This window comes from Macaca mulatta, chromosome 18 (genome assembly GCF_049350105.2).
Source record: "Macaca mulatta isolate MMU2019108-1 chromosome 18, T2T-MMU8v2.0, whole genome shotgun sequence".
NCBI lineage: Eukaryota > Metazoa > Chordata > Mammalia > Primates > Cercopithecidae > Macaca > Macaca mulatta.
The window spans coordinates 5509470-5521824 of NC_133423.1; the positions used below are offsets into that span (position 1 = coordinate 5509470).

Sequence of the window (12355 nt, forward strand, 5' to 3'; positions counted from 1 at the left end):
AGCCAAGATTTAATTTTCATTTTTAAAACCAAACAGAAGCATGAAAAAAGGGAAAATATTTTACATTAGCTTAAAGACAACCATGAAAAACTACCCCAACACAGGATTACTGCAGTCAATGCCACACCAGGCCCCGGCCAGGAGCTAAAGCATCTCGAGATTACGCAACAGGAATTAGGCCTGTGCAGTGGCAAATACAAACCCATATGATTGTATATGTTTTAAAGTTTCTCTCACCACTACCAGATAACACGGACCTGAAAAACTGGTAGGTGTTTTATAAAGTAGCACATCTGAACGATATCTGCAAAAGGCCTTCCCTAAAACTGAAGATTGTGAGAAAACTAGGAAGATTTCATGATTAACACGCCTTTTAAAAAATCAGGTCCTTTCCCTCACGCCTAAGCCATCTATCTAGTGGGCATTTTTCACTTGCACATATAGTTGCTTTCACTATTTCATTGTGTTTAAGCCCCTTTTCCTGCCAATTCACTCTGAAAAGATTTCACTTTTTAAACAGTCAGCCTTCACAGCCTTGAAGATGGTTCCCTTTTCCAGGGTAAATAATCCCAGTATCTCACTGATTCTACACCAGCCAAGTAAAATTTCTGCTTCCCAAAAACCTCCGCTGAAGAGCGGCAGTCCCTGTGCTGCTGCAGCCTGGGCTGATTTTAACCATTGATTATTTATTTGCAGAAGATGCTTTAAGGCATCACTGTCAACTGATATTTGATTTTTTTTTTTAAATCCAAACACTCCCCATTGATTCAACAATGTTGAAGAGCTACAGTATTTTCTCAAAATAGAAAAGCCACAAGAGAAGGTCATGATAAAAAAGCACTAAAATCTAGTACTGAAATCTAGCTACCACATACAAAGGTAAACAATAGCATCTGCTAATACAAACAGCTAATTAGAAAGATTCCCAAAATCAACAGCATCCCAATACACAAATAACCAGTTACAATCTAATAGAAAAGTCCATTCACAAAGGCGAAAATCACAAAAACAGATAAATAAATAACCTAGGCGATTATCCTTGAAAAAACTCACAAAACTTTATAACAGCAAATAAGATTTGAATAAACTTGAAAATATACCAAAGTTGTTTTTAGAATAGAAAATTTACCACTATAAAGATGCTGAGTATTCCAGAATTAATTTATTTAATTAAATACCATTTCAGTCAAATTACCCAAGGTGTGACAAAAATGATTCTAAAGTTTCTTTAGGAGAACAGAAAAAAGTAGTCATTGAAAAAAGAAAAGTAACGGGCACAGGGGGTGGGTAGAAAGCTATATTATTTAAATTGTATTTTATAATATAGTACTCAAAACAAGGGCAGGAACAGAGACAGATTGATCATTGAAATCAAAGTGGAATTTGAAAGACAATCGCAAATATATACATATACACATGTATCTATATTCTTAGTGTACAATGAAGGTAGCATTTAGAATTCTAATTAGGAAAAATAGATTTTTAAATAAATGGCATTTAGAAAAATATTAAAGTGAGATGCCCTCCTCACACCATATACCAAAATTAATTTTAGATGCATCAAATGCTTAAACAGAAAACAATCAACTCATGAAAATAAAACTGAATATTTCTATAATCTTGAGAATTGGAAGGCACCTTTAGACATCACTTTAAAAGCAGAAACTATGCGAGAAAGGACCAATTAAACAACATGAAAACAACTCAATATAGCAAAAAATGCCATAACCCACAGAAATGCATGTCACTGGTGGGACTGAAAATGTGCACGACCTTCCCAGAAGGCCAGTTGGCAGTACATGCACCAAAATAATTTAAAACATCCAAAACCTTTGACCTGGTAATTCTACTTGCGGGCATTTATCAAGGAAATGATGAGAGTATGGCCAAGATATACATACAAAGATATTAATTACACAGCTGTTTACAACTATGAAAGTGGGAGAAAACCACACCTCCAACAATGGTTGATTTCTCCAATAATTTGTGCATAACAACAAAATGGGATACTATATGTGCACTAAAAATCACAAAGACAGACAAATAGATATAGAGACAGAGATAGATAGATATAGATAGATAGATAGATAGATAGATAGATAGATAGATAGACAGACAGACAGATAGATAAAATACATTAATAGATCTGCCTAGGAAGCGATCCAGAAGAATATACACCCAAATATCAATTTTGGTAATTTCTGGATGATGGGATTTCAAATGAGTTTCATTAATTTTTAAATTTTTTTCTTTGTTCAAGTTTTTCTAAAATAAGCCTGTATCACTTGCATAATCTTAAAAGACAACAGAAGGTGGGGACTGCAAGTATAGAGATGCCAAAGCGATGAGTTAACACCTTTATTCCAGCTTTTCCAAATGAATAAGATGAGGGAACAAAGCAACAGAAAAATTAGCAAATAACATGACCGAAAATAATTCAAAATGGAAAAAATACCTTTGTCTCATAAAATTTATGGAAAAATTGCCCCCCCACCCCGAACACGTGTAATCCAAGAAATGCAAGCTGAAACAACACTACTTCACAGCTACTAAACTGGCAAAGATTGTCAAATTAAAAAATACCCATGCTGGCAACGGCCCAGGAATATGATCGTTTTCATCACTAGAAATGGAAAGATAGATGGATATATTTTGAAGACAGGTTTGCAGTAGATGCCAAAGCTTGACCAAGCAACGTCAAAAAAAAAAAAAAAAAAAAAAACCCTAAAGAAAGAATCATAAAAATGTATAAAGAATTGTGTAAAAAGCTGTTCACCATTTAGTGAGTGAAAAAGCAAGCCAATAAATACTACCATCATCCCATCTTTGTTTGAAAAATATATGTAGGGAAAAAATAAAACCTGAAAGAATTCGGATAAGAATGTTCACAGTAAGCTACACTGGGGTAGGAGGATCTTAAATAACGCTTTTTCGGTTTGCTTATTTTTCTGTATTTTTCCAATTTTTCCAAATAATATTAACACTTTTGCAAAGAGGAAAAAATGTTAGATAATTTAGAAGCTCCTTGTCCATAATTTTATTACAAACTAAAAAGATAATTTCTAGTTCAAAATTATTTTTCTTCAGTAAATGACTTTACCAGTAAAAAGAAATAGAAGAACACTGATAAAAGCAAAGAAATTTTTTAAAAGATCCTACAAAAATAGCAGTGTCGTCTAAACAACCGCTGTGCATGGGGTTAACTACTACACTCATTGCAAAGAGGCATGTCCCCTGCAAACACGCCCGGGGCTGGTGCATCTTGAGGGGACAGGCACTGGAATAGGTGTCGGGGGTCCTCAGACCACCCTTTGTCGGCTGCAGAACTGTGGCCAGGCCTCCGCCTTCTCACAGGCACTGAAGGAATCCATCCTGGACGCTCATCTGTGCCAGGACGCCAAGCCACTGTTGACCCAGTCCCGCTCTGGGTGACCTGTGGCCTTCATCCCAGACCCATCTGGGAGGTACGGGCCCGGCCCGCGAGCTTTCCTAGTACCTCACGCTCTCTGAGGGGAGATGCACTCAGCCCTGCCTTCCCCAGGGCCAAGGCCCTTCCCGGTTTCCAGGAAGCAGGGACCTCATGCAGGTGCTGCCTTGGGCACTGGCTGAGCCGACCCTGCACCACCTGGCTGGCCCAGCATGCTCCAGGCTCCCTGGACCCAGGGCCGGCCCGCGCTGCCCAGTCTGCGCCCACGCGGGAGGGCAGAAGGGCTTGCACCCACCCCGGCCCCTCACTGCAGGGAGGACAGGCCGCCTGCGAGGTACAGAGCTGGACAGAAGGGAGACCCCACACGGGGAGCCAAGGCTTCTAGAAAACACTGGAGACTGCGGGGAGAAGCTCCTGCAGGGGCTGGGCAAGTGGGGCGAGGGTGTGGGCATGGAGGCTGGGAGAGCACCCTTGCGGCTGGGGACAGGGAACAGCCTGGCAGGGCCAGCCAGGTCACCCCTCTCACCTACAGCAGGGGTGAGACGGGGAGGTCACCCCCCCACCTACTGGAGGGGTGAGATAGGGAGGCGGAAGTCATGTGCCCCCCACCTACTTCAGGGGTTACACAGGAGAGGTCATGTGTCCCCCAACAACTGCAGGGGTGAGGCGAGAAGGAGGAAGTCACCTTCCCCCCACCTACTGCAGGAGTGAGGCAGAAAGTCATGCGCCCCCCACCAACTGGAGGGGTGAGGCAAGGAGGAGGAAGTCAACCCTCCCACCTACTGCAGGGTGAGATGGGGAGGTCATGCACCCCCCACCAACTGCAGGAGTGAGGCAAGGAGGAGGAAGTCACCCCCCACCTACTACAGGGGTGAGGTGAGGAGGAGGAAGTCATCCCCCCACCTACTGCAGGGGTGAGGTGAGGAGGAGGAAGTCATAACCCCACCTACTGCAGGGGTGAGGTGAGGAGGAGGAAGTCATCCCCCCACCTACTACAGGGGTGAGGTGAGGAGGAGGAAGTCATCCCCCCACCTACTGCAGGGGTGAGATGGGGAGGTCATGCACCTCCCACCAACTGCAGGAGTGAGGCAAAGAGGAAGAAGTCATCCCTCCACCTACTGTAGGGGTGAGGTGAGGAGGAGGAAGTCATAACCCCACCTACTGCAGGGATGAGGTGAGGAGGAGGAAGTCATCCCCCCACCCCTAGCTACTGCAGGAGTGAGGTAGGGAGGAGGAAGTCATCCCCCCACCCCTAGCTACTGCAGGAGTGAGGTAGGGAGGAGGTCATGCATCCCCCACCTACTACAAGGGTGAGATGGTGAGGAAGTCACCCGGCCCTACCTACTTCAGGGGTGAGATGAGAAGGAAGTAACCTACCCTTCCCCCCACTCCACCCCCATCCACTGCAGGAGTTAGAGGAGGAGGAAGTCACCTGTTCCCCCACCCACCCACCCCCTGCACGCGGCACCACCTACTGCAGGGGTGAGGCAGGGAGAAGGCCAGCTGCCCCCACCTGCCACAGGGGTGAGAGCGATGCGGAGCCACAGGGCATGACCCTCTCCCCGGGACCCCGCGGGGGCTGGCAAGGCGCCCAGGGCTCTCAACCCGTGTGGCTCCAGGGTCTCCGCGGGAGGAGTTGCAGGGAGACCACTGGGAAGGATGCGTGTCTGAGCAGCCTGCCCGGCTAGCAGGTGGGACCTGGGTGGCCGCAGGAGCAAGGGACAGAGAGCAGCCAGGGCCTGGAGCTCGGAGCCCCAGGTGGGCAGGAGGGCGGTGCAGGACCCAGCTTTCCCCCCAGGAGCCCAGGGACCATGGTGGCCCGGATCTGGGGCTCCCATCCAGGCCTCTCCACTCCAGAGTGCCCGGCTTGGGACCCACGTTAGGAAGCAGGCACCTGGGCCTCCTCCCACGTGGAGGGGGCTTGCCTGGCACTGCTGCTGGTGGGTGACCCTATGACTTCACAGCACACCGGCTTCTGAATCCTTGCCTCTGCGGCTATTTCTAACCGTTCCTCCACACAAGACTTAGCAGAGCGTGCAGACACCACAGAGGGTAATTAAACCATCACACTGGCAAAGCTGGACGCATAGGCAAACACATGATGTATTGTTAACAGTAAGTATAATTAGGCAAGTAAACGTATATCTATATGTCATAGTTAACTGAAACGTTAGCTTCCAATAAACGTATAAAATGGATTCCAAATGAGGGAAAAAATTTCTTTTAGAAATTTGTGGTTTTCTATTTTCTTTCACTTCAACCCTCCATTAATGTTGGCTAATTAACTGTCAACTGGATTTACAAAAATGTGTTTACATTTTCAGCCCCATATTTGTGAGTTCAGCATTACTCAATCTATTTTATGATAAATAACCCTTGGATTATGTATAATGATAAAAGAGTATCTAAACAATCACAAGGTAATGCCTGAAATACACACAAAGGTGAGCGTGAAGAAAACACGTGGGCCACAATCTGACTTTCCAGACGAACCTGAGGGTGAATACAATTCTATCACCTTCTACAGGCAACTTCATCACATGGTATTTCTGAAGGGAAAAAGTCTTCAGTAAGAACAAAATTATTAAGTCGCACCAAAATAAGAGCCTTACACTTGAAGTAGAATACAATTATTGAGGCCACTGATATTATCACAGAGCTACACTGCTATCACCGTCCACAAACATGAGGAAAGTCTTGTCTGTCTGATGGATACATAGTTTCCAGTATGAGAAACATTTTTGTAAGCTCACATATATTTTTCATACATAGCCTCAAATAATAGTTCTAGATGGCTTCTATTGTTCCAAAACTCCTCAAAAAATTATTTGGCTAGTGCGCTCATCTTTATATTTGAGAAAACAGTGCTTTCTTACTGTGGTTTCTGAATGCACCGGAAGCCTAGGATTTACTTTCACTTTGCCTGCACTGTGGTTCTGAATAAATAAAATCTTTTGCTATCATCCTTTTCCACTAAAATGAACAGGAAGAAAAAAAAAAAAGTCTGAACATTTCAAATAAATACAGCAACAAGTACATTTAATGATAAGGTCACTGATATTTTTCACACTTCAAAAGAAGGACAAAGCTGTGCTTCTCTGCTGTAGGTGTGTGTGCGCTCACATATGTGTGTGTGACTGCTCCTCCGTCTCTCCCTTCTAATTCTACCAAATACGGAGAACACTGGAAAAATTACAAAAATGGCTTCACCTCTGTCTATATCAGAAAATCACTTTACTGAAACAGCATTAAAAATGTAGGCACCAGTTCTCATAAGCAGAATGAGGGAAACAACGTTTTCCAAAATGAAATTTCAGGGAATCATTCTTTTCAAAGTAAGATAACTTAAGGGGCAAGGCAATTCACGCAACTGAATCTAGCATCTGTTTTAAGTCATAAAGGCCATTACATTTTGTGGGTTGTGCAATTTGCTGTTTAACCAACTTTCTACAAAAGCATGGTGAAATGGCATGTTTAAAACCAAGGGCAAAGGGACTCCACTCACTGTGGGAAGAGGCACAGCACCCCCTGCCAGGAGCAGTGGCCCTATGGAGTACCTCCCCCAGCAGCAGGCCCACCGCCTCAGCCCTGACCCCACGGCCCGCTCCTGGCCATTCCACCTCCCATTTCATCTGTCAGAAAACACTGGCATTTAGTGAAGGTGTACAGTCGATGGTGGGTTGATGCGGCGACTGAAAAGAAACTATAGGCTACGGCACCTCCAGTTCAGTGGCCCTGGGTAGCAATGTCTACCAAATGCTCTTCCTGAACAGCAAATTATATCTGGGTGCCTCCATTTGCTAGAGCAAAAAGATTATTCAGAAATCATATATACCACCAAAACACTGCAGGCTCAAACTTGGAATAAATCCTCCACTCCCGCTCCCTCTACAACATTTTCAAGCAGGGCTTTAGTACTCCATTATTGTGAATGTTCTTTGGCCCACAGCAAAAAATATTGACAAAATTCTGCTTTTAAGACAGTTATTGTCTCTGTATACTTGATAGCAGCCTTCAGAAGTTCACCTGCTAGCATTAAATTCTTGAGTTTGGGTGAAAGGAGAGAAAATTTGCCACATCTCAAGCTCTTCTGCTGTAGCAGCAGCAAATCAAATTATTCTTTCAATTAAACTAGCTTTGTGCCTAAAAAGAAAAAAAGGCCACAGGCTTTCTTCCCCCACACAGAGAACTGAAGCCATCACCCCTTTAAACCCCATGACTTGAGCATGATCTCCACGGCTTAGTATTCTTGGATAATGCAGCTCATAAAATTAAATCTACTCTCAGAGATTTCAGTTATCACTGTGTGCTCTGAGCTTGCAGGCAATCAACGGATCAAGAGTTCTGCATTGGGGTGCGTTTTTGATGGACCTGATATAGGGATATGGCTTCTCTCCCCTCTCTCTCTCTCTCTCTCTCTCACACACACACACACACACACACACAAACCAGAAACCAAAAACACCCCAACAGGGGTTAAACAGAGAGCCAGGGCCCCCATCGTCACCCCCACTGCCCTGAGATGAGAAGGGACGCTCTCCACCATGAAGCTCACAGCACTTCCTCACCTTTGCCATACACGTTAGCTACATTTTAGCACTAAGACAAGCCCTGAACAGTGCATGCATCTGGCCAATTTCCTTCCAAAGAACGGGAGCTGGTCTTTCGTAGGAACTGCCCAACTAACAAATGCTCTGTGTTTGACTTTCTTTTCAAAATGTCGGCTTTCGAGAAGCAAAACGTGAAGCGCAGGTCTTGGCTGAATGCACGCTGCTAAGGTAAAGGCACTTCGGTGCTGGTGACGTGCCTGGAAGGGCGGTGAGGTCGTGATTGTTGGGGAAGAGGGGAAGCCCGCTCCCCTGGCACTTATTTGATTCAGAGCATTGTATTTGTAGAAGTCAGAGCCAAGTGCTAACCAAGATTTAACACTAAGACTAATCAGAATGACACTTAATGCAAGAAAACACAACTTTTTTTCTGTTACGGTACACACAGTGGGCATCCACTGAGAACTTGGCAACTTTGTTAAGCACCATGATTACGAATAATTTACGATAGAAACTGACAGTGACTTTATCGTAAAACTGTGGCTGGAGAAATAGAAGACTCCAGGACCTGCCGGGATAAGACAACGACTTCCCGGATGTGAAACACAAAATCTGTCATTTGACTAAGCAAATTTTATAGGGACAAAGGGGTACATGTGCTAAAATAAAATCAATCAGAACAAAACGAGAAACCAAAAATCTGGCAGTTATAAAAATTCTGCATGCTTGCAGTGATTGCACGGAGACAGCCCACGTCTGGGGCAGCGGGCACCTGGAAAGCCTGACCTTCTCCTTTTAAGAGAGCTTCATAGGTTTAAAAATGGGACGCGCACAGCAGCATCGTACAAACTAAGAAGATAATTTAAATACCAATTAAATAGTTAAAAATTAACACTGACATACCCTTAAAAATCCAGGGCTTCCTGTAAATGTCTTCACTTTAAAAAGAGGTATGCCTGCAGAGTCCAAGCTCCTGTTTGTTTCCATAGCTTCAGGTGGCACTGGCTACTTCTCACATCCAACTTCTAAAAATATCAATGTGGAGTTCACCTCCTCCATGCATTTTTCTTTTTTACCTGAAGGCAAAAAGTAAATCCGGTTTCTCTTCACAGATTGTGGGCCTGGTTTTAATTTGTGCAACAGTCCTTTTGATAACAATGCCTAGTTAAAACATCCATTAAAAGTCTGTAGCAGGCATTTAATGGAAGGAAAATCTAGTAGGGTTCCACTGCAACTCGTTCATTAACTTTTAAAAGAGTTCTCTCCTTCAGTGTTCACAGAGAAAGATGGGACATGTGGGCAGAAAGAGGGAGGGAGAGACAGAGACATACAAGGGAGAGAGATGGGGGAAGGTGGAAAGAAAGAGAGGAGAGAGCGAAGAGAGAAACATTCACATATTTAGGGCTGGATTATAAATCTTTGAAAGGAAGTCGGTCAAACAGTCGTGTTTTTCAGCCACCTGAACCAGCTCTCACTAAACCAAGACCTGCTTTTGTAACTATTATCCACTGTCTCAAGTCATAACAAGGAGACTCACAGGGAACCTCATCCCCCAGGAAACACGAGGAACTGAAGCTCAACGCTGCACTGAGCCTTCAGAGCACAGAATACCCAAAACACTTTCTGCCAGGAAAAAGCAAGGACTGACTCAAGACTGGCAGAGCAACAACCACAAAGAAAGGCTCACCATCCTGGGGTTCTGGCCCAACCACACTGGAGAAGGCGGACCTGGTCTACCTGCCAGAAGGCGGGCTCTGTAACCAGGCCAACGCCTCCTCCACTGGCCAACAGAGGGCCACTGTCATATCAGTCTAGGTGACAGACCATGGGTTCAAACATGGTTTTTCCAGCATAGGAATGCGCCACATCACGGAGAAATCATTGCATTTAAGAAATTATTGCATTTCTCAAAATGTCCAGTAGAATGTCTTGGAGAGGACAGACACTCAAAAATCGCTGTTGGAACCAGAATCCATTGCAGCTACACCACTTTATGGTGTGAATAACAGCCTTACCCAGGGGTGATATAAAAGTCCAGCAAGAGTTAAAAGGGGCACAACCATGGAAGGGCCACCGACGGCAAAGGTCACCAGCCTTGGAATTTTTGGGGGTGCAGGGGAACCCAGAGCTCCGAGCACAATGCCTGTTCCCCTGACAGTGCAGTTCCACCATGCTATCTTCGACCTGCTTTCCACTTGCTCCTTCCTGCTCCGATCTAGCTAGTCCAGCAACCTCATCCCCTTCCAACAATCTTTTTCCTAATATAAAGCCCCATACTTACCATAATACTGTTTTATGTATTAGAAATGTATCATGTATTTTTTATGATTTTTTATACTATTTCCAAGCTACATGGAGTTTGAGCAGCCCGGCCCCGGCTCTATTTTTTCCATAAGCCCTGTTCCTTCAGGACATACATGTTGTGTTATAACTAAAAAGTCTGTACCAAGACCCTATTAATAATGTTGAAGAAAGGCAAAGCTATCCAAGTTAAACTCAAAAGAGGACTATACACACATAGTACATAAAAAAATGTTGGACTCTCAGGCTAATTTAGGGTTGCTAAGTCAAAAGATTGATGTTACAGGTGAAAATACATGGTGCCTGTCATTCTCCCAAATCTTAACATTACTCAGCTAGTCCTACTGAATCCACTAACAAATGCCACAAGGAGGGGACCCTTTTCCAACTGCTGCTTACAATGACAAATCCACATTGATTCATCCTTCAAACCACACACAAGCCGCTGCTCCACAAAGCCCCTGATCTCCTCATCTTCCCCATCCCACAGCCCACCCAGACAAGTAGCATCTTTCTGGGTTTTGACTCCCCATAACAAGTTAACTGGAATGTTCCCGTAACAACTATCACTTTCCACTTCATTAAGAGAGGTATACACACGCGTCTTTCTCCCCAGCAAGACTTGCAAGCTCACTGAGGGCAAGATCCATCCTGCTCATCACTGCATTTCTCAAAATGTCCAGGAGAATGCCTCGGATATGACAGACACTCAACAATGGCTGTTGGAAGAATGAACTGGAAACCATGGGAGCTACACCACTTTATGGTGTGAGTAACAACCCTACCCAGGGGTGATACAAAAGTCCAGGAAGAGTTAAAATGGGCCAGCCCAGGTAAGCCTGCAGTACCCCTCTTGTCCCCGACTGGCCTCAGAACCCCACAGAAAGGTGCCAGCCATGCCCCAGCTGCATCCCAGGCTGCGCTCTAGGTATCTGCACCCAGGACCTCTCTGATCTACCTCCAGACCTCACAAGCCCCATCCCCTGGACCTGTTCTCCTGCAGGACCACGGTACCCGCAGTGTGTGCACCTCAGGGACAGCAGAGCAACACGCAGGATAGAGCAACACACGCTCACTAGGAGGCCCCTCTTGGGGTGGAGGAAGACAGAACTGGAAAGCAAAGAATTTCAAGACTCAGGACCCAAGGATATTAGGAACAGATCTGCTTCAAACTAATAAGTATACGCTATGGAAATGCCATGCATTAAGGCCATAAAATCCAAGCAACAATCAGCTAGTACCCTTCACCCAATCCTCTCCCACTTTAAGTCACCACTGCTCACTGCTGAACTGCCCACATCTCTGTCATCACCAAATCTAGTAACGACAGCTCTAATGATATTTACTCTACAAACACTGGACCCTATGCAGAAAAACTTCTCAGCTATATGATGTCTACAATGAATGTAGCAGACATCAGCTACCATTTTGTTTGAAGATGATATCCAAATCAATATGCCCAAATCAAACAAAAGACATATTTTGCTAATGAGCTTCCAAATTTCATGGAAATGTATTCAGAATGACAAATGGTCCACCTATTTACTGACCTCTGTTTGCTTCACATGTACCAAGGAATCACAATAGTGCAAGTTTCTTGAGGATAAGCAATTGGGGACCTTTCTTCTGTGCCTCCCTCCCCACCTAGTAAAGTGATAGGTTCCTTGCAGCTGCTGAGTAAGCGCCTATAGGTGTGATAACTCCCTACTGGGACCAGCCAGTTCCTTCCTGTGTCACCGTGGGGCCAGCAACGGCCAAAGTCTAAACACCACATGGTCAAGAGGATACTCTGTTAGTTGCTTATTATCATCAATGATAACTTGGGTTATCAACAACTATTGGTTATCAAACCAAATTAATGGCTGTTTTGTTGACAAAGTTTCCTGAGCACATCTGTGATTCAGAGTGGGTTACTTCTCTACCTCATCCTCAGTAAAGGCTGTTGCCCAAATGACAGGACATAACATAATTTTCTCCTTTGGTATCTGTCATGGGTTGAATAGTATCCTCTAAAATTCATAGCCTCCCAGAACCTCACAATGTGACTTTTTTTGGAAATAGGGTCTTTGCAGATATAATT

The 12355-nt window shown here is 44.5% G+C and overlaps 1 protein-coding gene across 4 annotated transcripts in view; it reads right to left on the minus strand.

Annotated features, from left to right (window-relative positions):
- Positions 1–12355, minus strand: part of TSHZ1 (teashirt zinc finger homeobox 1) — a 79868-nt gene that overhangs the window by 36349 nt on the left and 31164 nt on the right. The window contains exon 2 of one of the 4 annotated variants that reach the window (XM_077974779.1): positions 8878–9050. The exons of the other annotated variants lie outside the window; for them this stretch is intronic. The gene's annotated coding sequence lies outside the window, so the exon portion shown is untranslated. The remainder of the gene's footprint in view (positions 1–8877; positions 9051–12355) is intronic. 4 annotated transcript variants of the gene reach the window in all.